We start from the raw sequence: 25979 nt of genomic DNA, 5'->3' as shown, positions 1-25979 counted from the left end.
CTCATACTAGTCTGGCGATGAAAATATAAAAGAGTTATGATTTTTAGAAGGCGAGGAGGAAAAAACGAAAACGTAAAATGTAATTGTCTGAGTCCTTAAGGCCAAAATGGGTTGAGTCCTTAAGGGGTTAATAAGTTTGGCAAGGAGCTTTATCAAAATGGGCAGAGAATTTTTAAATTTTTTCAGGTCAGTATTGAAAAAGATACAGTGAGAAAATTAGCAGTTGGGGATTTACTAGGTTTAAGAAGGTAACTATTTCAGAAGGAAATTTCCACTTAGCGTATGTTTACACTACGGATTTGTAGCTGAATCTCCGCTCGCGGAATTCAGCGAGCAGTGATTCAGCCTATCAGCCGGCTGTAGGACCGTGCGGCACTGCGCCGTCACCATTCGCGGCTATGCAGTGCTTGCAGACTTCAGCGCAAAGAATGTACATGTTCTTTCTTTGCGCAGAACAATTTCAGCGGTGGAATTGTCCGCCGCTGAAATTCCGCAGTGTGAACGGGTCTCGCAGAAGACCCATTCACACAGATGCTAAAGTTCACTGTGTGGAATTTCACTCGCGTGTGAACATACCCTTATTTACAGAAATCTCTAAGCATACCATGGAAAAGAAAAGAGTTATGTGGAGCTGAAATTTTTTTTTCTACTCAGGGACTTTCAAAAACAGGCTACTTTTATAGGGACTGTTTATTAAGGGACTGTTATATTAAGTGGCATCTTGACCTTTGGTGTGTAAGAGCTTATTTGTCAGCGGATCCCGCATAACAAGTTGTAAATACTGTCCACAGCTAGGTACAGAAAATAATAACACTGGTATACCTGCAGATGAAGCAAAACAGAAAACAAAACAAATATGAATACCATGCAGGAAGTGCTCAGAATAATACACAGCATATTGAATGCTCAAACATTTGATCTGATGATCATGGAGGATTGTAGCTGGTTGAAGTCAAGTGAGGAGTTTAGAGGGTAACAGCAGAAAGATCTGGAGCTACTGGAGCATGGATCTGGGAGCTCCCCCTTCCTCCCGGCTTCCATAAGAATTTTTTTTCTATGTGATATAAGTGATGTTACACTCTGCGCTTCGGCCGCAAGCACCGGCCGTGAGCACAGAGTCCCTGTGTCCCCGTCTGCCGGCGGGGCTGGGATTTGCATCGCGGGACGCATGCAAATCCCGGCCCGTCACTCACCATGTCCCGCTGCCGCCTCCTCCAGTGTCTGAGCTCCGACGCGCGCGTCCCCATCTCCTATGCCGCGCACACCGGAGCTCTAAAATTTAAGTTTGCACCTGACACTACATTATAAAGTCCCTGCACCTCCCACACTTCCCTCCCGGATCTTCAGTGCCCCTAGCCTGAGATTAAGCGACTCTTTAGCCTGTTAGCCTTCCCCATGTATCCAGACCTTCCGCTACATTATTAGCCTTGACCTTCTGCTACGTTTGACTACGCTACTGCCTTATGCTTCGGTACCTCGCATTGCCCAGCTACCTGTGTGGTCGAGCCATGTCGTGGGTAGCGACCTGGGTGTTGCCTGCCGCAGCAAGCCCATCCTGCCTTGCGGCTGGCTCTGGTGAAGACCAGCGGCACCTTAGACTCCGCTCCCCGATACGGTCAGAGTCATCAGCCACACAGGTTAGAGGATCCATATCCAGCTCCATTACAAGTGAATCCTGGTAAAGACATCTCTGTGTGCTGCTTCAAGAACAGACTTCCCATTTGGAAGCCTGTTGGGTCTTTCTTTCGTTATAAAGTAAGTCCAGGAGAAGAGCTATGATATTGGAAATGTGTACTTTACTTGTACATAGATGGTAAATTCCAATTGTAAGAAGTCCTCAGAAATGCTTCTTTTTAATGTTGTGGGCATCAACCAGTTTGAGGTGTGCATTGGCATATTACACCATTTATTTTCCACGTGATTAGTCCATGCTCCTAAGTCATCTAGATTGGCTTGTAGTTGTTGATGTTATTTTATTCAATGTACGTGTAAAATTTTGTTTCTAGGAATGTAACTGAAGTTTAATCTAGCTGAAGTTTAATCTAGAAATTCTGAGAGTTCTTCAGAGATAGAAGCTTGCTGTAAGAAATAGAGCCATTACTTTATACCTGGGTCTTTACTGTTGGGAGCAGGGTTGTTGCTACAGGGGGTGCAGAGGAAGCTGTCGCACCGGGGCCCTGGTACCTAGGAGGCACATCTGCCCCATAAGAAACCAATATTATAATTGGCACATGGGGCCCTGCTGCAGATTTTTCATCAAGGCCCAGAAGCTAAAAATTATGCTTCTGGTTGAGAGAGAAGTAAAGGGAGAGTTCCAGTCAAATTTATGCAATGGCCAACACTGTTTAATATTTAAGACATTTTTTAAAGGAGCTATACAAAGGCAATGGATCTGATGTAGGCGAGTGCTCTTCTTGGTATCCAATTGACTGAAAGCAGGTCATTTGTAGGGTAATTTTTGCCATATGTGGACCATGAGAAATACAAGAATTCAGATAAGCATGATTAAAGTGGGTTTATTGGTAAGGAACATATATAATAAAAGTATGCTATATGAAGCAAAGTATTAAGTAATAGATAATGTTATGAGAGGCAGTACAGTAAAAAAAAAGAGCTGGGTCTTAGATGGTTTAAATATGTCTCCATTTAACATCTTATAGTTGAGCAGAATAAATGTCATCAATAACTCCTTAGGCAGTTTAAAAACAACATTAGACAATAAAAGGTAGCTAGTGCCTTAGGACCTTTTTACATGAACAGATAACTGCCCAATTATAAGCACCAATATTTATGTTTAAGTTGATCCAAAGTCAGGATTCTTCACAGGGTTCATGCGGCTGTTTTCTTCCATTGATTTTATTAGTATCACATTTTTGTGATAGATATGATGTGACCAAAAATCAGCAATTTTGAACTTTTCATTTTACTTTACGTTTGCGTCATTCATTATACATTATGCACATAGGGAACAATTTATAGCAATGTTTGGATTGCCACTACTGTTAAGTGCTATGCGTAGACATAGCACTGATCAGTAATATCGACAATCTACTTGTATAGTCTGCCTTTGTGATCCCTGGAGCAGCAGGAGGTGAATAAGACCTCCATCTGCATTTTTCACTCATCAGACCCCTGTGATCCTGCGGGTGGTCCAATGAGTTAATACAAGGACTGCCTTTGATAAAGCGAGTGTTGCTCTCCTTAAGACTTAAATGTATGTCAGGACGTTCAGTTACATCTGATGTCATTAAGAGGTTAAACAGCTTAGCAGGGTCTATTTTGCAAGAAGGTCACCACAGCTGAGAACATGAGTTGCATCCTTTCAGATCAATGTCCATGCCATAACCCCCCCCCCCCACACACACACACACACACACACACACACACACACACACACAGATTTTCTATGGTTCTGTTATATTATTGTAATATGATATCTGTATTTATTTAAATATATTTTTACCATTGTTTAAAAATTATTTATTCACTTTCTGAATTTCTGTGAACGGCTTTCAATCTTGCAAAGTTTGGTGTACACAATGTGAAAAAGTGGCACACCAATTTTTAGAATATGCATAGAATAGACCCACATGCTAAAGAGTGGCACATGTGGACTAAAATCTCCATCAAAAATTTTGATCTCCGTGAAACAATGCTAGACTTCCACACAGGTTTTTTCTGGCGTGTTATCAGGAAAGCTACAAGAGAAAAGTTTTTACAGCTCACTGCATCTAGAAGACCAGCTTCGGAGTTAGGCTGCATTCACACCTCGTTTTCAGCCTACGGTCGCCGGATCCGGCTGGGGGAGGGGAAAACCATGCGCTCCCATACCCCAGCCGAACCGGCGCTGAAATCCATTGACTTTAATGAGCCGACCGGAGTCTCCGTTTTACTACGGTCGGCTCATTTTTAACCCAAATCCGGTTTTCTGCCCGGACCTCAAAACGTAGTATACTTCGTTTTGAGGTCCGGTCAGAAAACCGGATACGGGTCAAAAATGAGCTGCCAGGAGTAAAATGGTGACTACGGTCGGCTCATTAAAGTAATTGGATTTCAGCGTTGGTCCGGCTGGGGTACGGGAGTGCACAGTTTTCCCTAGCCGGATCCAGCACCCGTATAGTGAAAACGTGGTGTGCATGCACCCTTACCTCCTTCTAGGTACACGGTAAAAAACACACAGCTAAACAGCCTTGAAAAAGGCGTTATACAAAAGTGTTGGTGTTGTATTGTATTTTTGTAGTCTTTGCGGTCATTTTAATGGATTTTAAATAGGGCTGCATATATTTTAAAAATTCTCAGAGAGTTCTGGATTCATCTCCTGATGGGAGAAACCTCTGTGTTTTTTGGAATACTGCCACTGCAGTTTTTGAGCCAAAGCCAGAATGGAAATCTCAGCTCACCTGGGACTTGCGCGGCTACCTCCAGACAAGTAGAAAAAAGCAAAAAAGCCAGCAAGTAGAAGTAAAACGTCCGTCTTTATTCAGGGTTCTTCCTTAAAAGCCTTCACGGTGGCAGACAGTGAACATATCAAAAATATGAAATATTGCACAAAAAGCCTATGAGTAAGGATCGATAGATCAGAAACGCGTCAGCCATGCTTGATACCCCCCTCTTTTTGTGCAATATTTCATATTTTTGATATGTTCACTGTTTGTCTGCCATCGTGAAGGCTTTTAAGGAAGAACCCTGAATAAAGACGGACGTTTTACTTCTACTTGCTGGCTTTTTTGCTTTTTTATAAAAGAAGGGCATATACTTCTGCTTCCTTGTGGATCCACTTCTGACTTTGGCTCAAAAACTGGCCACCTGTGCAGAAACCTAGCCTGAGTGAAACGTGCACCATAAACAGTGAAATATGTTTGTTCATGTCCCAAAAAAGTCCACCCCCCATATTATATGAAGCCCATGATATCAAACCACCATTTGTACAGCGAATTGTAGAAATGTTGGACAGCAATAGGTCACAATTCTGTTGCCCTAGTCTGCTATACCAATATTTCTAAGCATACCTAGCATTTGTTACAATCTTCTGGCATGATAATAAAACTAAACTTATTTATATAAAGATTCTTACTTTATAAACATTGTCAAAGTTAATATAAAAGCCTGAAAAAGAGGAAAATAAAAAGAGTAAACGTATAAAGTGGGAAGGATCCAGTATTACACAACAACACAAATGGAGGAACAAAAGTATACCAAAATGATTGTACATTTCTCACTACTTCAGTGCTATACTGTGTGGTGAGAGTGTGATGAGGACAGATGGAATTACCCTAGGGGCAGATGGCATTAACCCATTGTGTTCGTGACGAAAGGGCGTGGTTTATCCTCTACACCACTCGAAGGTATACCACTGGATCCTGAGCTAGGCAGGGGGGCAAATAATGACTCCGACGCCAAGTAACGGAATAAGGGTAGCTTTACTGAGTCAGATGTAGACAGATGTAACAGTCTATACAGCTTGTCTAGGCCCACAGAGGTGACCAGTGACTTCGGAGACAACAGGGCTTGCTGGGACTTGGACAATTTGATGCAGGCCACACTGACTTGAGAAAGGTTGACTTGGACTGACTTGACTGAGACTGACTATACCCAGTTTGTAGCTTACCAGCTTTGACTTTGATCTGGGGGGTAGTGGACTTGTGGATCCGTGGCTGATTGGTAGACTTTGGCCTCCTCTGGACTCCAGACACACTCTTGTGGGACTTGACCTTAATGTTCCTCAGAAAAGACTGTAAGAGAGTGAGCTAGCTCCACCCAGGGCTTATATGGGGGAGACTAGGAGGGGTCCCATAGGTCACTGGTACCTCACTGGGTTACAATCACATGACACATTTCTTAAAAGCATAACACAATTTAAGTATAACACACTATATAACAGGCATAGAAGTAAATATACAAGGGAACAGGTAAAGGGGGGGGGGGGGGGGGGCAGGGTTCACTGCATGGAGACTGCCATACAGGGCAGCAAGGGTAAAGGGGTGCAATTCCTGTACTGGGCCATCATAACTGTGTGTTAAGTAAGGATAATATGAAATAAGAGAGTGTATAACAAAGGTAGCAAATAACAGGAAGCAGATGCTTCTTTTATCTAAAGCAGGCAGCCTTTTCACTATTAATCCAAATCTATACAGGGTGTAATTAATATCAATTACAGGGTCCATGCAGAATTTTTTAAGTTTAGTTGACATGTATATAGATGGGCGGCACCAATAATTCACAGTCAACTAAACCCAAACAAAAAAGCTCTTGTTTAAAATAAAATAGGACTGGTTGCTTTGGGTATATATTTCTTTTCTGTCAAGGTTGTTTTGCTTTTTAAGTTTATCTTGGGAATAATACACATCTGTAATTCAACCTTGATTCTGAAAATGTTTATGTATTTGGTTGTCTTGGCTATTCTGAATGCAGATGTTGCAAAGCAGAGTTTGTCAATTTGCACAACTCAGAGTTATCATGTGTTATCTGCAGTTTTCCATAGTAAATCTGCAAAAGTATTTCAAAACAATTAATCTATTGGTTTTATGTATGGTCCAGGACATTGTGGGTAGAGAAGGAACTAAGTAGCAGTATTCTAGTGTGGGTGACAATGATTCCAATGCTGTTGACCTTTTTTCCTACCAGGCTCTGTCCCAGAGTTATGCCCAAAAATACAAATAAGTAAATAAAGTGTTTTGGTGCACTGGAGGCATTCCCAGCCCTTTGGTGCACTCTTCTGCCCACCCGGCTCGGCCCTGTGTAACGCTCCCTTCATAAATATTTATGGACTTGAGCTGCAATTCTATACAGGGAACATGTAATTCTAGATCCAGTCACTCCTGTCACATGATCATCATCATAACAGGTCGTTCAGCCACATTGTCTTCTATCTGACACTGCTGAGCTCCACCCCACAAGTTCTGCATTTAGCAGATACAGATTAGGTCCTGGTCGGGCAGTCATTGAAGAACAGAGATCTCCACACACAACATTACAGCAGTGACTGCTGACCATATCTGCTACATCAGTGTTTCCCAACCAGTGTGCCTCCAGCTGTTGGGCATACTGGAGGCGCATGACCTGTGATGATCAGCAGGTCAAGAATATGACATAAACATTCTTCATTCATTTGCTTTTAAACAGAATAACCATTTAGTTGAATTACTGCTTTTCTCTTACTTGAGCTCAATGTTCAAAGAATGTAAATCTTTGAAAAAAAATTTAACACCAACAGAAATCAGAGACTACAGAGTAGAGCCTGGGCGGGACTGTTTTCTTAATCACACTCCTACCATCTCCCAATGAATTTCTAACCATTAATACCCACTCCCACAATGCGTATGTGCAATCCCATGGAAGTAGTACGTATGCAAAGAACAGTTATGACAGGGGGATAGGAGTCAGCAGCGCAGCCAAGCGTCAGACGCTGCACACAGCAAGACTATCTAGTGTCCGACTCTTTCCAATGACCTTCACTGCGCTCTGGATGCTGTGAGAGGTAAAATAAGGAACAGTGGCATGACGTTTTTGCTGGGATATATAACAGATGAAGGGTCTTCTCTGCGGTGTGGGATTAGCGGGACCCACAGGTATAGCGTGTGACCGTCCACACCATATCTAATACCGCCTGCAAGTATTTCAGCGAGTCCTGCAGGGCAGTAGTTGCCCTTAGCAACCAATAAAATTTCAACTTTTTCATTTTTCAGAGGCGTTTTTAAAAATAAAAGAAGCAATGTCTATCCCTTAACCGAAAAAAGAATGGATCCAAGGGTTCCAATCTCTTTTTGTCACCATGATGTTGGTTTAAATAATAAGAACCTTTTTGGTGACTGCTATTATGTAATTGTATATGTTATTATGTATATGCTATTATATGCTATTATAACGTAATATACTAGTTATGTTCAGGGTGAATCCACACTTCAATTATAATCATGTATTCATAGTCTAATTCTGTTTCACTATATTAAGCTGTCTGTGAGTTCATTTGACACATTTTTATTAGATTTTACAAATTATAATTTTAATCTATTTAAAGACTAACCTCAGTTATGGTGTAATCTACATTGTACTTGTAGGAAATCTGGAAAGTCAAGAGCAAGGAAATGCCTTACGCTAAGTAAGCAATAAACTCACTATTCAAAGTTGTCACAATCCCTGTGAAGTTCATGCCAGATTCCCTCTGCCCTTGAACAGCTTCTCCAGTACAAGGAGTTTTTCAGGATTAGAAAAGTGCTGCTTTTTGTCTGCAGAAACCGCACCATGCTTGTCCACAGGTCAGGTGTAGTACTGCAGCTCAGTCCCATTCACTTTAATTAAAGGGGCACTCCGGTGAAAACCCTTTTCCTTTTAAATCAACTGGTGGCAGAAAGTTAAACATATTTGTAAATTACTTCTATTAAAAAATCTTAATCCTTCCTGTACTTATTAGCTGCTGAATACTACAGAGGAAATTCTTTTCTTTTTGGAATGCTCTCTGATGACATCACGACCACAGTTCTCTCTGCTGACATTATTATAATAATAATAACGCTTTATTTATTGTTGTCCTTAGTGGGATTTGAACCCAAGGCAGCAGTGCTAACCACTGAGCCACCATGCTGCCCTTAGCATACATCTGCTATGCATGGTTGCTAAAATGGACAGAGATATCAGCAGAGAGCACTGTGTTCGTGATGTCATCAGTGTTCCAAAAAGAAAGGAATAACCTCTGTAGCATTCAGCAGCTAATAAGTACTGGAAGGATTAAGACTTTTTAATAGAAGTAATTTACAAATATGTTTAACTTTCTGCCACCAGTTGATTTAAAAGAAAAAAGGTTTTCACCGGAGTACCCCTTTAAGCCAAGCTGCAATACCAGACATAACCTTGCAAGAAAGAAGCAGCATTTTTTTGTGGAAAACCCCCTTTAACAATAGACATTCACCTCTGGTCTTTTCTTATTCATGTTGCACTGGTGTATGTAGGGTTTAGAATCTTTATTTATACATTCACCTGCAATATAAATGAAAATTTGAATCAAACACAAGCCAGGCTGCGTCCTTATGGGTTTCACTGTATAAAGGGGTATTCCAGCCTTTAAAAATAATAATATGCTGCTAAGACAGAGGGGAAATAGGAAAAAAAACATCCTTACTGTACTTATGGTCAACTGTAGCTTCACCACCATGCAGTCCACCAATCATCTGTCTTCTTCCTAGATGAGCACTTGGAACAGGACCTGCCAGCTCAGTCAATCACTGGCTCAGATGAGACATCCTGCAGCCACTGATTGACTGAGTTGGCAGATCCTGTGCCGTGCTCTCGTCTAGGAAGCAGGGGTGAAAAAGGAGATTAGGGGAACAGACCAAGGTTAACGGGAACTGTGGGAGACTGGGGATCAGTACGTATGGTTTTCTTTAACCAACAAACCCAATGCCCCCCACAGCATTATTATTTTTTTATTTTTTAAAGGGCTGGTATACTCCTTTAAGCTGCCTGTGTGAATGTATCAAATGCATTTTTATTAGATTTTACAGATTATTATTCTAATAAATTAAATGACTAACCTCAATCATGCTGTAATCCATGTTGTACTTGCAGTTTAACTGGAAAGTCAAGAGCAAGGAAACGCCTTAAGCTATGTAAGCAATAACCTCACTATGGAATAGTTCAAGGGAGATTTATGCTGCCCACACAGTAAACACAGTGGCTGCTGAATATGCCCAACCCCCCCCCCCCCCCGTCCCAAAAAAAACCCATAAATACCGTAAATAAGAAAATTAAAGTTATCCATTACTTTATATGTACTCAAAATAGTGGCATTAAGATATACAAGGAAAAATACCAAAAATATACAAGAAAAAACTATGTAAAGTGCATGGCATGGTATGGTATTTTTGAATGGAAATCAAGGAGAGCTTTATCAAACGTGCAGACAACGAAACGTGGAACAGTTGCCCATAGCAACCATTTAGAATCCAGCTTTTATTTTTTAAAAGGCTTCTAAAAAATGAAAGCTGGAATCTGATTGGTTGCTATGGGCAACTGCTCCATAGTCCCTCTGCAGAAGGTTTAATAAATCTCCCCTAAAGTGCTGACCAGAAGATGTTGTGCAGTCAGAAGCATAGTGCTAAAAATCCTCTTCCAGGAAGAACACTTATGGACATTTATCAACGGGTTTAGTCAGGTTTTCTTTCCTATAATTGTTGCAAAATTGTCGCAACTGCGACTACGCGATTTGTCGTGCAACATTTTTACTGGAAAGCGAGAAAAGCAAGTTTTCCAAAAATTAACTACGTAGTAATAATTTTTAAATGGACTACAGGTAGTCAGGTATTTATTAACTGCGACAGTCGCAACTGCGCAAAAAAAAGTCGCAACAGGGTTAAAAATTGACAAAATTTACTCCAGCTCAAACATGGAGCAGAAAAAGCTACTACCAAAGTAAAAAAAAGGAAAAATTGCTTACGTGAAAGAAACAGGCTGAAACCAGATGATAAATAAGTCACACATAAGCAAAAAAAAGTAAGGAAAAAATTACTAAAAAAAAGAATACATAAGCAAACATTGATAAATATGAATAAATAACCTACGCTCCACCGCTGTTAGGTTGGTGTTGCAAGGTAAAAATAGAATATAAAACTTGAGAGGAAAAGTAAATCACTAAAATCATTTATTTTGTTTGTAGCATTTTAGGGTTGGAGTAAAGATTGTGCATTAAACTATGTAATTCATCCACCAACAAATAAACCCTTATACATACGCTACATTGCTGAAAATAAGTTATCACTTTCAGAATGGAGAGATAAAACACAAAGGGGGAGATTTATCAAAACCTGTGCAGAGGTAGAGTTGACCAGTTGACCATAGCAACCAATCAGCTTGCTTCTTTCATTTTGCACAGGCCCTTTTTAAAATGAAAGAAGCAATCTGATTGATTACTATGGGCAACTTTTCCTCTGCACAGGTTTTGATAAATATCCCCCAAACTGAGAATTAGAGATGAGCGAACTTACAGTAAATTCGATTCGTAACGAACTTCTCGGCTCGGCAGTTGATGAATTATCCTGCATAAATTAGTTCAGCTTTCAGGTGCTCCCGTGGGCTGGAAATGGTGGATACAGTCCTAGGAGACTCTTTCCTAGGACTGTATCCACCTTTTCCAGCCCACCGGAGCACCTGAAAGGTGAACTAATTTATGCAGGAAAAGTCATCAACTGCCGAGCCGAGAAGTTCGTTACGAATCGAATTTACTGTAAGTTCGCTCATCTTTAATTCTCAGTTTGGGGGATAGTTATCAAAACCTGTGCAGAGGAAAAGTTGCCCATAGTAATCAATCGAATTTACTGTAAGTTCGCTCATATCTACTGAGAATAGCTGCAATCTTTAGGCCACATTCCCACATGAAAGTAAAAACATGCAGCCAGAACCAAGCCCACATGCTTTCACCAATAGCCATGAGATGTTGCCGCAAATCATGACAAGATTTTGTGGCTATTAAAATGTATGGGCTCATGGTTTTGGCCAAATGTGTTCACCTGCATGTGGGAACACAGCTAAGGCTGGGTCCACACTACGTTTTGTCCCATACGGGAGCGCATACGGCAGGGGGGAGCTAAAAGCTCGCGCTCCCGTATGTGACCGTATGCGCTCCCGTATGTCATTCACTTCAATGAGCCGACCGGAGTGAAACGTTCGGTCCGGTCGGCTCATTTTTGCGCCGTATGCGCTTTTACAACCGGACCTAAAACTGTGGTCAACCACGGTTTTAGGTCCGGTTGTAAAAGCGCATACGGCGCAAAAATGAGCCGACCGGACCGAACGTTTCACTCCGGTCGGCTCATTGAAGTGAATGACATACGGGAGCGCATACGGTCACATACGGGAGCGCGAGCTTTTAGCTCCCTCCTGCCGTATGCGCTCCCGTATGGGAGAAAACGTAGTGTGGACCCAGCCTAAGACTAAGTTTCCACTTGTTTTTTCTCTGGCAGTTTTTGGATATCTGCCATTGCAGTTTTTGAGCCAAAGCCAGAAATGTATTCAAAAGGAATAGGACATATAAAGGAAGAACTTCTCCTCCCTTATGGATCCACTTCTGACTTTGGCTCAAAAACTGCAGTGGCAGATCTCCAAAAACTGCCAGAAAAAAAACCAAGTGGAAACTTAGCCTTAAAGTGTTACTGTATTTAAATTGAGACCCCCACTGATCATTAAACTCTTAAGGACCCAGGACGTACGGGGACGTCCCCGCACCCTGGGCTTTAAGGACCCAGGACGTCCCCGTACGTCCTGGCGTTTTCCGGTCCCTGCCGCGCGCCGGGCAGAGATCGGAACCGGATGCCTGCTGAAATGCTTCAGCAGGCATCCCGGGCAAACGCCGAGGGGGGCCATGTAGGCCCCCCATGTCGGCGGTCGTCGCAAATCGCAAGGGAAATCTGCGGCGATACCGGGCTGATCGGGTCTCTGGGACCCGACCGCCCAGTAATTTTGCATGATGCCGGCTGTCACAGACAGCCAGGACCATGCTAAAGAATAGGAGCGAGGTGGCAAGCCTGCCACCTCCTCCTATTCCCTGTGATCCGTCGGTTAACTAACCGACCAATCGCAGGGGGGGGGGGGGGGTTACTTCCTCCCGCCCTGCCCGGCCCCTGGAAGTCCGGAGAGGACGGGAGGAAGACCGGAGGACGAGGCGGGGGACAGGGGAGTGCTGGGGCCCGGCCCCGGTACTTACCTCGTCCCTGAAGACCCGGATCCCGGCGTGAAGACGGCGGCGGCGACAGGTGAGTGGATGTTCAGCCGCGGTCGGGTCCTTTACAGCAATGCACGTCGCCGTAAAGCGACATGCATTGCTGTATTGGGACCCTGTATACTACAACTGCCAGCATGCCCAGACAGCCCTTGGCGTCTGGGCATGCTGGGAGTTGCAGTTTTGCAACTTCTGGAGGTCCACAGTTTTGGGACCACTGTGCCCTTCCAGATGTTGCAAAACTACACATCCTCAGCATGCCCTTACTGTCTAGGCATGCTGGGAGTTGTAGTTCTGTAACATCTGGCCCTTCAGATGTTGCAGAACTACAACTCCCAGCATGCCTGGACAGTTTTGGCATACTGGGAGTTGTAGTTTTGCAACATCTGGAAGGTCACAGATTGGGAAACACTGTATTAGTGGTCTGCAAACTGTAGTCCTCCAGATGTTGCAAAACTACAACTCCAAGCATGCTGGGAGTTGTAGTTCGGCAACATCTGGCTCTAAAGATGTTGTCGAACTACTACTCCCAGCATGCCTGAGAATGTTTGGGAGTTGTGGTTTTGCGCATGGCGCTCTCACTTCGGAGCCCTGTCGTATTTCAAGGAAACAGTTTAGGGTCACATATGGGGTATCGCCGTACTCGGGAAAAATTGCCTAACAAATTTTGGGGGTCTTTTTCTCCTTTCACCCCTTATGAAAAGGTGAAGTTGGGGTCTACACCAGCATGTTAGTGTAAAAAAATAAATTTTTTACACTAACATGCTGGTGTTGCCCTATACTTTTCATTTTGACAAGAGGTAAAGGGTAAAAAAGCCCCCCAAAATAATGCAATTTCTCCTGACTACGGAGATACCCCATATGTGGGCGCAAAGTGCTCTGGGGGCGCACAACAAGGCCCAGAAGGGAGAGTGCGCCATGTATATTTGAGGTGATTTGCACCGGGGTGGCTGATTGTTACAGTGGTTTTGACAAACGCAAAAAAAACAAAACCCCACATGTGACCCCATTTCGGAAACTGCACCCCTCACGGAATGTAATGAGGGGTGCAGTGAGAATTTACACCCCACAGGTGTCTGACAGATCTTTGGAACAGTGGGCTGTGCAAATTAAAAATTTTGTACACCACTGTTCCAAAGATCTGACAGACACCAGTGGGGGGTAAATGCTCACTGTACCCCTTGTTACGTCTAGTTTCCAAAATGGTATGCCATGTGGGGGTTATATTGCTGTCCTGGCACCATATGGGCTTCCTAAATGCGACATGCCCCCCGAGCAAAATTTGCTCTCAAAAAGCCAAATATGACTCCTTCTCTTCTGAGCATTGTAGTTCGCCCGAAGTGCACTTCTGGTCAACTTATGGGGTACCTCCATACTCAGAAGAGATGGGGTTACAAATTTTGGGGGGTATTTTCTGCTATTAACCCTTGCAAAAATTTGAAATTTGGGGGGGGGGGGAAAACACACCTTTTAGTGAATTTTTTTTTTTTTTTACGTATGCAAAAGTCGTGAAACCCCTGTGGGGTATTAAGGCTCACTTTATTTCCTGCTATGTACCTCAAGGGGTCTAGTTTCCAAAATGGTATGCCATGTGTTTTTATTTTTTTTGCTGTTCTGGCACCATAGGGGCTTCCTAAATGCAACATGCCCCCCAAAAACTATTTAAAAAAAACGTACTCTCCAAAATTCCCTTGTCGCTCCTTCCCTTCTGAGCCCTCTACTGCACCCGCCGAACACTTTACATAGACATATGAGGTATGTCCTTACTCGAGAGAAATTGGACTACAAATATAAGAATACATTTTCTCCTTTTACCCCTTGTAAAAATTCAAAAATTGGGTCTACAAGAAAATGCGAGTGTAAAAAATGGAGATTGCGAATTTTCTCCTTCACTTTGCTGCTATTCCTGTGAAACACCTAAAGGGTTAAAACGCTGACTGAATGTCATTTTGAATACTTTGGGGGGTGTAGTTTTTATAATGGGGTCATTTATGGGGTATTTATAAGATGAAGACCCTTCAAATCCACTTCAAACCTGAACTGGTCCCTGAAAAATTGTGAGTTTGGAAATTTTGTGAAAAATTAGAAAATTGCTGCTGAACTTTGAAGCCCTTTGGTGTCTTCCAAAAGTAAAAACTCGTCAATTTTATGATGCAAACATAAAGTAGACATATTGTATATGTGAATATAAAAAAAATTATTTGGAATATCCATTTTCCTTACAACCAGAGAGCTTCAAAGTTCGAAAAATGCAAAATTTTCAAATTTTTCATCAAATTTGGGGATTTTTCACCAAGAAAGGATGCAAGTTACCACTATGTTAAAGTAGAATATGTCACGAAAAAACAAAAACAGTCTCGGAATCAGAATGATAACTAAAAGCATTCCAGAGTTATTAATGTTTAACCCCTTAAGGACCAGGCCATTTTATACCTTAAGGACCGGAGCGTTTTTTGCAATTCTGACCACTGTCACTTTAAACATTAATAACTCTGGGATGCTTTTAGTTATCATTCTGATTCCGAGATTGTTTTTTCGTGACATATTCTACTTTAACTTAGTGGTAAAATTTTATGGTAACTTGCATCCTTTCTTGGTGAAAAATCCCAAAATTTGATGAAAAAAATGAAAATTTTGCATTTTTCTAACTTTGAAGCTCTCTGCTTGTAAGGAAAATGGATATTCAAAATATATTTTGGGTTCACATATACAATATATCTACTTTATGTTTGCATCATAAAATTTATGAGTTTTTACTTTTGGAAGACACCAGAGGGCTTCAAAGTTCAGTAGCAATTTTGAAATTTTTCACAAAATTTTCAAACTCGCTATTTTTCAGGGACCAGTTCAGTTTTGAAGTGGATTTGAAGGGTCTTCATATTAGAAATACCCCATAAAAGACCCCATTATAAAAACTACACCCCCTAAAGTATTCAAAAAAACATTCAGTAAGTGTATTAACCCTTTAGGTGTTTCACAGGAATAGCAGCAAAGTGAAGGAGAAAATTCAAAATCTTCATTTTTTACACTCGCATGTTCTTGTAGACCCAATTTTTGAATTTTTGCAAGGGATAAAAAGGAGAAAATTTTTACTTGTATTTGAAACCCAATTTCTCTCGAGTAAGCACATACCTCATATGTCTATGTTAATTGTTCGGCGGGCGCAGTAGAGGGCTCAGAAGGGAAGGAGCGACAAATGGTTTTTGGGGGGCATGCCGCATTTAGGAAGCCCCTATGGTGCCAGGACAGCAAAAAAAAAACACATGGCATACCATTTTGGAAACTAGACCCCTCAGGGAACGTAACAAGGGGTAAAGTGAACCTTAATACCCTACAGGTGATTCACGACTTTTGCATATGTAAAAAAAATATATATTTTTTTACCTAAAATGCTTGGTTTCCCAAAAATTTTACATTTTTAAAAAGGGTAATAGCAGAAAATACCCCCCAAAATTTGAAGCCCAATTTCTCCCGATACAGAAAACACCTCGCATGGGGGTGAAAAGTGCTCTGCTGGTGCACTACAGGTCTCAGAAGAGAAGGAGTCACATTTGGCTTTTTGAAAGCAAATTTTGCTCTGGGGGCATGCCGCATTTAGGAAGCCCCTATGGTGCCAGAACAGCAAAAAAAAAACACATGGCATACCATTTTGGAAACTAGACCCCTCGGGGAACGTAACAAGGGGTAATGTGAACCTTAATACCCTACAGGTGTTTCACGACTTTTGCATATGTAAAAAAATATATTTTTTTTTTACCTAAAATGCTTGGTTTCCCAAAATTTTTACAATTTTAAAAAGGGTAATAGCAGAAAATACCCCCCAAAATTTGAAGCCCAATTTCTCCCGATTCAGAAAACACCCCATATGGGTGTGAAAAGTGCTCTGCTGGCGCACTACAGGTCTCAGAAGAGAAGGAGTCACATTTGGCTTTTTGAAAGCGAATTTTGCTCTGGGGGCATGCCGAATTTAGGAAGCCCCTATGGTGCCAGGACAGCAAAAAAAAAACACATGGCATACCATTTTGGAAACTAGACCCCTCGGGGAACGTAACAAGGGGTAATGTGAACCTTAATACCCTACAGGTGTTTCACGACTTTTGCATATGTAAAAAAATATATTTTTTTTTTACCTAAAATGCTTGGTTTCCCAAAATTTTTACAATTTTAAAAAGGGTAATAGCAGAAAATACCCCCCAAAATTTGAAGCCCAATTTCTCCCGATTCAGAAAACACCCCATATGGGTGTGAAAAGTGCTCTGCTGGCGCACTACAGGTCTCAGAAGAGAAGGAGTCACATTTGGCTTTTTGAAAGCGAATTTTGCTCTGGGGGCATGCCGCATTTAGGAAGCCCCTATGGTGCCAGGACAGCAAAAAAAAAACACATGGCATACCATTTTGGAAACTAGACCCCTCGGGGAACGTAACAAGGGGTAATTTGAACCTTAATACCCTACAGGTGTTTCACGACTTTTGCATATGTAAAAAAATATATATTTTTTTTACCTAAAATGCTTGTTTTCCCAAAAATTTTACATTTTTTAAAAGGGTAATAGCAGAAAATACCCCCCAAAATTTGAAGCCCAATTTCTCCCGAGTACGGCGATACCCCATATGTGGCCCTAAACTGTTGCCTTGAAATACGACAAGGCTCCAAAGTGAGAGCGCCATGCGCATTTGAGGCCTAAATTAGGGACTTGCATAGGGGTGGACATAGGGGTATTCTACGCCAGTGATTCCCAAACAGGGTGCCTCCAGCTGTTGTAAAACTCCCAGCATGCCTGGACAGTCAACGGCTATCTGGCAATACTGGGAGTAGTTGTTTTGCAACAGCTGGAGGCTCCGTTTTGGAAACAGTGGCGTACCAGACGTTTTTCATTTTTATTGGGGAGGGGGGTTGTATAGGGGTATGTGTATATGTAGTGTTTTTTACTTTTTATTTTATTTTGTGTTAGTGTAGTGTAGTGTAGTGTTTTTAGGGTACAGTCGCACGGGCGGGGGTTCACAGTAGTTTCTCGCTGGCAGTTTGAGCTACGGCAGAAAATTTGACGCAGCTCAAACTTGCAGCCGGATACTTACTGTAATCCTCCGCCCATGTGAGTGTACCCTGTACGTTCACATTGGGGGGGGAACATCCAGCTGTTGCAAAACTACAACTCCCAGCATGTACGGTCTATCAGTGCATGCTGGGAGTTGTAGTTTTGCAACCGCTGGAGGCTCCGTTTTGGAAACAGTGGCGTACCAGACGTTTTTCATTTTTATTGGGGAGGGGGGCTGTGTAGGGGTATGTGTATATGTAGTGTTTTTTACTTTTTATTTTATTTTGTGGTAGTGTAGTGTTTTTAGGGTACAGTCACACGGACGGGGGGTTCACAGTAGTTTCTCGCTGGCAGTTTGAGCTGCGGCAGAAATTTTGCCGCACCTCAAACTTGCAGCCGGATACTTACTGTAATCCTCCGCCCATGTGAGTGTACCCTGTACGTTCACATTGGGGGGGGGAACATCCAGCTGTTGCAAAACTACAACTCCCAGCATGTACGGTCTATCAGTGCATGCTGGGAGTTGTAGTTTTGCAACCGCTGGAGGCTCCGTTTTGGAAACAGTGGCGTACCAGACGTTTTTCATTTTTATTGGGGAGGGGGGCTGTGTAGGGGTATGTGTATATGTAGTGTTTTTTACTTTTTATTTTATTTTGTGGTAGTGTAGTGTTTTTAGGGTACAGTCACACGGACGGGGGGTTCACAGTAGTTTCTCGCTGGCAGTTTGAGCTGCGGCAGAAATTTTGCCGCACCTCAAACTTGCAGCCGGATACTTACTGTAATCCTCCGCCCATGTGAGTGTACCCTGTACGTTCACATTGGGGGGGGGAACATCCAGCTGTTGCAAAACTACAACTCCCAGCATGTACGGTCTATCAGTGCATGCTGGGAGTTGTAGTTTTGCAACAGCTGCAGGCACACTGGTTGTGAAACACCGAGTTTGGTAACAAACTCAGTGTTTTGCAACCAGTGTGCCTTCAGCTGTTGCAAAAGCTACAACCCCCAGCATGTACGGACAACGGAAGGGCATGCTGGGTGTTGTAGTTATGCAACAGCTGGAGGCATACTACTTTGGCTGGGGATGCTGGGGATTGTAGTTATGCAACAGCTGGAGATACACTGGTTTACTACTTAACTCAGTGTGCCTTCAGCTGTTGCAAAACTACAACTCTCAGCAGTCACCGACAGCCAACGGGCATGCTGGGAGTTGTAGTTATGCAACCACCAGATGCACCACTACAACTCCCAGCATGCACTTTAGCTGATTGTGCAAGCTGGGAGTTGTAGTTACACAACAGCTGAAGGTACACTTTTCCATAGAAAGAATGTGCCTCCAGCTGTTGCAAAACTACAAGTCCCAGCATGCCCATAAGGGCATGCTGGGAGTTGTGGTGGTCTGCCTCCTGCTGTTGCATAACTACAGCTCCCAGCATGCCCTTTTTGCATGCTGGGAGCTGTTGCTAAGCAACAGAAGGAGGCTGTCACTCACCTCCAACGATCCTCGCCGCACAGGTCAGTCCCTCGTCGTCTCCGCCGCGGCCGTCGCTCCTGGGGCCCCGATCCCAACAGGGGCGCCGGGGATCGGGGTCCCCAGCACCCGGGGTGCACGTCCCGCACCCGCTCACGTCCTCCGGAAGAGGGGCAGTGCGGGTTGCGGGAGTGACACCCGCAGCAGGCGCCCTGATTGGTCGGCCGGTAATCCGGCCGACGAATCAGGGCGATCGTGAGGTGGCACCAGTGCCACCTCACCCCTGCTGGCTCTGGCTGTTCGGGGCCGTCTCTGACGGCCCCGATCTGCCAATAATTCCGGGTCATCGGGTCACTGGAGACCCGATTGACCCGGAATCCGCCGCAGATCGCTGGACTGAATTGTCCAGCGATCTGCGGCCATCGCCGACATGGGGGGTCATAATGACCCCCCTGGGCGATATGCCCCGATGCCTGCTGAACGATTTCAGCAGGCATCGGGGACCGGCTCCGCTGCAGATGGTTGCGGGGGGCCGGTAAAACACATGACGTTCTCATACGTCATGTGTCCTTAAGGACTCGGAAATGGAGACGTATGAGAACGTCATGTGTCCTTAAGGGGTTAAAGTGACAGTGGTCAGATGTGCAAAAAGGTGTCCTAAGGTGTAAAATGGCTGGGTCCTTAAGGGGTTAAAGGGGTATTCCAGGCAAAAAGTTTTTTTCATATATCAACTGGCTCCGGAAAGTTAAACAGATTTGTAAGTTACTTCTATTAAAAAATCTTAATCCTTCCAATAGCTATTAGCTTCTGAAGTTTTCTGTCTAACTTCTCAATGATGATGTCACGTCCCGGAAGTTGTGCAGTTCCTATGGGGATATTCTCCCATCATGTACAGCTCGTGACATCATCATTGAGAAGTTAGACAGAAAACTTCAGAAGCTAATAACTATTGGAAGGATTAAGATTTTTTAATAGAAGTAATTTACAAATCTGTTTAACTTTCCGGAGCCAGTTGATATATGAAAAAAAGTTTTTGCCTGGAATACCCCTTTAAATATAGCCGAGTGAAACACGGCAGCAAACTTTACCCTCCACAAGATCAATACCATGAGGTCTATAGACTATATTGGAGTCCATCTACTGCAATCATATGGATTGGCCATTGAGCCAGAGAGTGAAACACATTGTTGCGCGATTTACTTGGCTATTTTTACAAACCAGAGGGGTCTCAATATCAGGACTGAGACCTCAACCTCAACCAATCTAACATTGTGGTGAGGTCCCCAAAGTCAGAGTCCCAAGGAACAGTGGGGGTCCTCTTCCTTAGTTAACCCCTCGTCACCCCTCAGTTAGCTATAATTAATGTAAATATAAATGTAAAGATGTATATTTAATATTCTTGTTTGCGTCGCAGGACCTGCGGGTCATGTGACCGGGTTGCAGAACTCTATGGTTTTTGCTAAAGGACCTTTGGTGGTTCTAGTCAGGTGATCACCCACAATCCATTTTAACGGTGAGTGACAACTGATATGGACCAATCCAAAAGGGCCAGCCCCTGCCCATATAGGGAGCTGCGCCATTTTGATGCTCTCTTGAGTTGCTGATTCTGGATCTCCTGCGCTAGAGATGGATAGTTCTTACAATTCCCCGCTATCTCTGCAAGATCTCTGGACCTAATCCAACCCCTAAATCCAGCGAATCTATGCATATCTAATCCTCCTAATCTTAAGAGAACTTTCCGGTCCTAAGCAACTGTCAGTCACTGCTGTGTTTTCTATAAAGACTTTGTTAGGCTGGGTTCACACTACGTTTTCTCCCATACGGGAGCGCATACGGCAGGGGGAAGCTAAAAGCTTGCGCTCCCGTATGTCACCGTATGCGCTCCCGTATGTCATTCATTTCAATGAGCCGACCGGAGTGAAACGTTCGGTCCGGTCGGCTCATTTTTGCGCCGTATGCGCTTTTACAACCGGACCTAAAACTGTGGTCAACCACGGTTTTAGGTCCGGTTGTAAAAGCGCATACGGCACAAAAATGAGCCGACCGGACCGAACGTTTCACTCCGGTCGGCTCATTGAAATGAATGACATACGGGAGCGCATACGGTGACATATGGGAGCGCGAGCTTTTAGCTTCCCCCTGCCGTATGCGCTCCCGTATGGGAGAAAACGTAGTGTGAACCCAGCCTTATCTGGACTGTTACCGATACTGCATGTACAGAAAATCTTCAGTAAAGTTCCTGCAAGTTTTAAGTTCAGCACTGTTTTGGACAATCCATTTATTTTACACTCACCTATCGCTATTGGGAAGGGTGGCGAGAGGCCCAGCATCACTACAGAGTTTCAACCCTCACCCTGGCGTCACGAGTGACAAGGGTTAACAGCGCCCTTTATAATACTGAACAGCAACACCCCAACTACCCTACACCCCCACGAGGCTTTATTCCCCAAGTTTACCACACATGTCTCTGCAAAATGTCTACAGTTTAATTAAATGACAGTAACACTTTAAGGCCAAAACCAGAAAGCATCTTTACAGGGTTAAATGACATAGCTGCTCATCAATATTTATTTGGTGGTTCCTCCCAATCAAAAGATTGTGGAATAGAAAACTTGGCAGGTTCCTCTACTATAAAGGAAGCCAAGAGAACAGATGAAAAACAAATGGGCGGAAACAGGAGTCAATATTTGTCACAGACCTGTTGGGAGAATTCACAGTAAGAGAATTTAAAGTACTAACTATAATACCACTGGGAAAAAAAGATAAAGGAACATGGGAGTTCCTCAACCAAAAAAAGAGCATGCAGCCACAGTGTGAAGTCACAGAGTGAGCCCCAAAACCAACAAAAGTCAATGAAACTTCAGGGAGATCATACGTAGCGAGTTTCCAGTAGATTTCCCACAGCGGCTTTAGCTGAATGAAATCCACTTCTAACTTGCAGCAAACGTGCAGTTTGTACAGTCTATGGGTGGACAGCAGAGTGCCTGGTCCACGGTGTGTAAGGAGTTATGTGGTAATGTATAGCATCTCCACTTACATCCGCCAGCCTTACAGTAAACGGTGCATAGACAGATCCTACACTTTAAAAAAAAAAAAAATGTAAAACAAAATGCGAGTTCCCTATCTAGTACATAACCAGGCAGGTAAAAAAAAATCAAACTGCAATAGCCTGGCACTTACAGGGTGGGAAGGGCCAAAATAATAATGCTATTTTGTTACAGTCCCAGACCTGAAGCGCTATTTGGAAACTGGTATCTGAGAAAAATGTTAATATAGGATGCTCTTTCCTGTTTCGTTAGTGGCGGTATCTAGCACATGTGGTTTTGAAAAATACATGTTTCTGAATAATGTATGGTAAAAATATTATGTGGGAACACAGCCTAACACTCACCCTTCACACTTCTGGCTGGAATATTTGGCACCTCTAGTAATACAGATGAAGATGGAACCTAGGAGTCCCATCCCCTCAATGCAAGTCTATGGGAGTGGGACTGACGTGGTCGTAACGTTTCACACTCTGAGCCTCCAGCGCTGCAGAGAGCTCACAAAGGTGGGTGCGGAATGACAGATTGCGGGGGTCCCCAGGGGATAAGATGTCTTAGGCCTGGAGTACCCCTTTAATCCCTACCTTTTTGGGCCAGGAGCAGATTGCTCAAAGCAACAAGTAAGGAGGACAGCTATCTATAATGATCTCTGCTTAATGTCTGGACCCAAAAAAGTGGTACTCCCTGTAAATCATCCTGTCTGATATGCATGGCTCTTGTGGCCCGTGGTCTTCACAGCAGATTACATGTAAGTAAATCCAATACGTGAAATCTGCTGAAAACATCCTAAATAAATATATGAAATGTGCAGCATGTATTCTATGTGTGAAAATACCCTTAAAGGGGTACTCCGCTGGAAAACTTTTTTTTTTTTTTTTATAATCAACTGGTGCCAGAACATTAAACAGATTTGTAAGTTAATTCTATTTTAAAATCTTAATCCTTCCAGTACTTAGCTGCTATTTTCTCCACAGGAAGTTCTTTTCTTTTTGAATTTCCTTTCTGTCTTACCACAGTGCTCTGTGCTGCTGACACCTCTGTCCATTGCAGGAACTGTCCAGAGAAGGATATGTTTGCTATGGGGATTTTCTCCTATTCTGGACAGTTCCTAAAATGAACAGAGGTGTCAGCAGAGAGCACTTTGGTCATACAGAAAGTAGGGATCGACCGATTATCGGTATGGCCGATATTATCGTCCGATAATCCCGATTTTGGGCATTATCGGTATCGGCAATTACCTTGCAGATAAGCCGATAACGCCCCCCCCCCCCCCCCACCGTAGTCCTGGGCGGTATACCGGTATGAACGGTATGGATTTTTGCCCATACCGCTATACCGGTCGGGCCCCTCCCCCACCCTCCGAGTCAATAAAAAAAATTAAACTTACCCGTAACGGGGGTGGTCCGGGCCATCCATCCTTCATGTAGTGTCCGGCGGCATTCCGGGTGGAGGATGAACCAGTCCGGGCTGTCCTTTTCTGACGCACGGGCGTCACTGCACAGCGGCGCCTATGCTGGGTTACTAGGCCGGAGCCTGCCCGGAGTGGAGAAGAGGACCCCGGAGAAGAAGTACAACCCGGACCGGTTCACCCTCCACCCGGAATGCCGCTGGACACTACAGGAAGGATGGATGGCCCGGAGCACCCTGACAGGCAGGGAGAGAGAAGCGGGTGGTGGCGGCAGCCTATGGCACCGCAAATGCCACTGCAGTGCATTGATTTAAAGCGCCCGCTTTAAATCAATGATCTGCAGCGGTGTCGCGGGGGGATAAATAGCCGATAACTTATACCGGAATATCGGTATAAGTTATCAGCTATCGGCCCTAACCTCCACCGATTATCGGTATCGGCCCTAAAAAAAACGATATCGGTCGATCCCTAACAGAAAGGAAATCCAAAAAGAAAACTTCATGTGGAGCAAATAGCAGCTGATAAGTACTGGAAGGATTAAGATTTTTAAATAGAAGTAATTTACAAATATGTTTAACTTTCTGGCACCAGTTGATTTAAAAAATAAATAAATGTTTTCCAGCACACACATCGCGGCTGCTCTCAGCCTAGCTCGGGGAGCAGCCATGATTTGTGCGAGTATACTGTGCATGAGCGTGGTAATTCACTAATCGCAGTGTGTCTTCTTATAGCAGCGGATCATTGCTACGAGCAGGCACTGCTTGAGGCACTATATATAGGGGGTCAATTGTCGGCAGATCGGCAGCATAAAATACGATGCGGATCCACCTGTGTGAACATAATCAAGTAAAAAAATAAAAATACTACAAAAAAGTGGTATAGCATAAAAACATAGCAAGAATGGAGTCACCATCTGGGCCCTATGCACCATTTTCAGGGAACTCAAAAACACAGCAGGCCGCACTTTTGAGTCTAAAAAAATGATACATTAATGGAAGCTAAAAACAGATGCTGCTGTAGGTCATGCAGAAGTGGTCTCCAAACTGTGGACTTACAGATGTCGCAAAACTACAACCCCCAGCATGCCCAGACAGCCAACGGCTGTCTGGGCATGCTGGGGGTTGTAGTTTTACGACATCTGTAAGTCCACAGTTTGGAGACAACTGCATTGACGCATACGTTATATTAAAAAAAGAAAATTACCATAAGGGCTCTCCATTTTATTGGACATACACATTGGCGTGGTTGACATTTTTACATACAGTAAAATAAAACGGACTGTAACGGAAACAGTGGCCTAGTTGTACTCCTAACAAGCCTAGTATTTGGGAATAGATGGAATTGAAGGGTACACGGGCTACTGTCTTGGGACCCCATTTATGAGGTGGTGGGGGAGCAGTAGTCACACACACCCTTGCGATCATCTCTAATGGCGGGAACCCCCTGTGTGGTAACAGCCTCATCGGTGATACTGAGTGATAGCCGTCCTATGGGTGATGTAACCCGCGGTATATTTATAGTGTGAGGATAATGAAGGGTTACAGGGCGGGCGGCGCTGGGTGTGGCTCCATATAACGCGGCTCCGCACCTGTCCTTCTATTGTAGTGCTTGGTGACGGGAGGTTTGAGGAGAAAGCAGCCGGTGAGTATGGCGGGAAGATTCCGCATCTCCTGTACAGCACGAGGTGTACGGTCACCTGTGTCAGGAGGACGGGGTGAGGGTGGACGGTGCTGCCAGACCGGGAGGAGAAGGACAGAATAAATACACCTGTGTAGTATCTCCTAGTTTTGACTGCAGGACTAGAAGTCCCAGCAAGTATCCGGATATATCTGCCACCTTACATGTGTACGGTGTGGGGGTCTGTCCTCTCCGTCCTCACAGGTTACTGCCCGGTCACTGTATGTGTGATGTGTATGGCGGAAGTGCCGCTGTGTATTGTCCCTGTGTTATCCCTGTCTGCATTTACTTCCGAATACTGTCCCCAACCTGTGCGCTTCAGCTGTTGTGAAACTACAACTCCCATCATCCCCTCACAGCCTTCGTGATGGGAGTTGTAGTCTGCTGGAGTGGGGGATCACTGCACCAGCAAAAGTCTCAGTGCTACATCCATGGACCCCAGAAAAGTAGTCCGTGTTTGCCCCCCATCTTCTAGTATCCCTCTATGGAATCCTGTTTACCCATAGTACAACCCAGTGTATTGGGTTTAGTGTGGGTGAACAGGCTGACAGTTTTTCCTTTAACCCCTTAAGGACCGGGGTTTTTTCTGTTTTTGCACTTGAATTTTTTTTCTCCTTGCCTTTAAAAAAAATCATAACTC

General features: G+C 43.7%; 1 protein-coding gene and 1 long non-coding RNA gene across 4 annotated transcripts in view; one reads left to right on the top strand and one right to left on the bottom strand.

The window, feature by feature from the left end:
• Nucleotides 1-25548, bottom strand: part of LOC130358827 (uncharacterized) — a 29451-nt gene extending 3903 nt beyond the window's left edge. Inside the window, exons 1-3 of the long non-coding RNA XR_008889658.1 lie at nucleotides 25504-25548; nucleotides 9528-9566; nucleotides 8906-8973 (exon numbers count right to left, since the gene is read on the bottom strand). This is a non-coding gene — a long non-coding RNA (uncharacterized LOC130358827). The remainder of the gene's footprint in view (nucleotides 1-8905; nucleotides 8974-9527; nucleotides 9567-25503) is intronic.
• Nucleotides 24958-25979, top strand: part of SMAGP (small cell adhesion glycoprotein) — a 42088-nt gene continuing 41066 nt past the window's right edge. Inside the window, exon 1 of one of the 3 annotated variants that reach the window (XM_056562676.1) lies at nucleotides 24958-25303. The gene's annotated coding sequence lies outside the window, so the exon portion shown is untranslated. Of the gene's footprint in view, nucleotides 25304-25408; nucleotides 25544-25979 lie in introns of those variants that run through there. The other 2 variants (XM_056562677.1, XM_056562678.1) reach the window with 2 other exon arrangements.

Source organism: Hyla sarda, chromosome 2 (assembly GCF_029499605.1).
Source record: "Hyla sarda isolate aHylSar1 chromosome 2, aHylSar1.hap1, whole genome shotgun sequence".
NCBI lineage: Eukaryota > Metazoa > Chordata > Amphibia > Anura > Hylidae > Hyla > Hyla sarda.
The sequence above is the reverse complement of the archived record's forward strand: the minus strand, read 5'-3'. Positions and strand labels throughout refer to the sequence as shown.